Below are 2,388 nucleotides of genomic sequence, written 5' to 3'. Positions count from 1 at the left end.
AAATCCTTAAAGCTTTTATTTTTGTAATATGTAATGATTAAATAATGACAAAAGAAGAGAGTGAATAAAATTAAGGAAGGATAGGTGAGTGAGAAGGTATGAAAAATGGGAGATGCACACGAGGGTGCAATATAAACCTAACATATAAACATAGTTGGCTCCACAACGCATCTCCTTTAGTCTATTTTCACGTGTACTCTCGTCCCCAATTGATTCCTTTTCTCACTATTAAATTAAAATTTTATGATATATATTTATATGCATGTATGTATTAGTGCAATTGATATCATCCCGATCTAACCGGATAGAATGCATGTTGTTAACAACAAAAAATCGTTTGATATACGTTTCCATATGACATTTATGATTACGTTTTTCATGTGTATAAACTATAAAAGCATCAATATTTGGATGTCAACTCAAGTGAGTGAGCACTGTAATATGTTTTGGAGTTATTCTTGGATTCACCCCCTAAGGTGAACCTCTAGGTTCACCAACCAATAGGATTGTGTTATTTTATATTCGATATCTTTTAAAAAGGAAACAAAATATTGCCAAATTAAATTATCTTTTTAAAATTAAAAAGTAAAAAGAAATAAATAAAAAATAGTAGTAATTACAAAACAAAATATTTTTAACGTCGTCAGCAAAACATTAAACCCTAAATCCTAATCCCTAAACCCTAAAAAGGGTTTAGGTTTACCCAAGGGTTTAGGGTTTAGGGATTAGGATTTAGGGTTTAGTGTTTTGTTGACGACGTTAAAAATATTTTTTTAATTCTTTTTTCTGTAGCTTCTATTTTTTTTTTTACTTTTTTTTTAAAAAAAACATAATATAACTTGATAATATTTTGTTTTCTTTTTTAAAAGATATCGAATTTGAAATAATAAAATCCTATTGGCTGGTGAACCTAGAGGTTCACCCTAGGGGGTGAACCCAAGAATAACTCTATGTTTTGTCCAGTTTATTGTCAGGTGAATTTTCACTTGATAACAGTTTATTATCTATTACATTCGGGTTAATTATGGGCTTCCAACTTAAAACTAATCGGTGATTAGTGGATTGGCTTTGACCCTTTATATATTACTTAAAGTCCATTTGAATTTCTGATGTGGGATACTTATCCCTAATATTATCTCTGCAGAATCCTGATAACAAAATGAAAACTTAACATGGAAACTTGGCAGGTATTCAATTCATTTTTCTGACTTGCACATTACTACATTCACTCTCAATGGCATCTAGAGATCTTCCTTCATCTTCACATATCTTAATTATAGCCTATGGTCTTGTATAATGAAAATTTACTTCTTTTTTATCGAGACAGTATAAGACCAGAGGCACTACAAGAAAACATAATCTTAACGAGGGCGGTTTTCCTCGTGAGTTCGTCGTAAAAGAGGTTTTACGACGAATTAGCGAGGAACCACGTTTGCTCGTTACTCATCCGTCGTAACACATATTTCCTCGCTAATTCGTCGTAACTTAGCGAAGAATATATTTCGTCGTAAAGACGAAGTAGATCATTTCGTCGTAAAGACCACGTCAATATTCCACGTAAGGAGGTCGCTATATTTCCTCGTAAATACCTCGAAAAGAGTTCTTCGTAAACTACACGTAACGACCACGAAAATATTTCCTCGTAAAATACTCGTTTATCTTTCCTCGTTATTTCCTCGTTCTCGTAAAATACTCGTTTACTATTTCTCGTCATTTTCTCGTAAGGTTTCCACGTAAATAGGTCGTACATTAGCTACGAAATTACTTCGTTTTTATTATTTTACAGAATTTAAAAATATAAATAAAAAAATAATTAAAATTATTTAATTTATTAATAAAATTATAATTTAAAATAAAAATAAATCAATACGAAAATATTTTATATATAAATAAGTTTTGAATTTATATTACAACAACTGGGAAAAAAAAACTAAGGGTCGTTCATCGCCTGGTAGAATTCATCACTCCTTCTCGTAACATCTGCCTCGTTATGTACGTCGGATGACTCGCCTCGAATGGGATGTTGTTGTCGCATGTTCCTCAACATGGATTCCCATTCCGGATTTGTGGCCGCTATAGCTATAACGTCCAACAAGCCCTCGACTCCACCCATACGAGATTTTGTCGCAGCCAACTCGTTGTCCAACTCGTTACGCAGCTGAGTGACTTCATCATCCCGTCTCTGAGCATAAGACGATGTCGTTCTCGGAACATCATTGACGGAACATCCCCAACGTACGTCCCTTTTTCTTAGGGACAACTTTAAAAACAAAAAATAAATATTGTTAGTAAAAAAGTTAAAGTTAAATTAAATGAAAAATAAAAAATTTAAAATTTAAAAAAATTACCTCCTCGAAAATCCTATCCACTTCAAGTGTGGATAAGGTG

This window comes from Brassica oleracea, chromosome C7, assembly GCF_000695525.1.
Source record: "Brassica oleracea var. oleracea cultivar TO1000 chromosome C7, BOL, whole genome shotgun sequence".
Lineage (NCBI taxonomy): Eukaryota > Viridiplantae > Streptophyta > Magnoliopsida > Brassicales > Brassicaceae > Brassica > Brassica oleracea.
Note: the sequence above shows the minus strand (reverse complement) of the source record.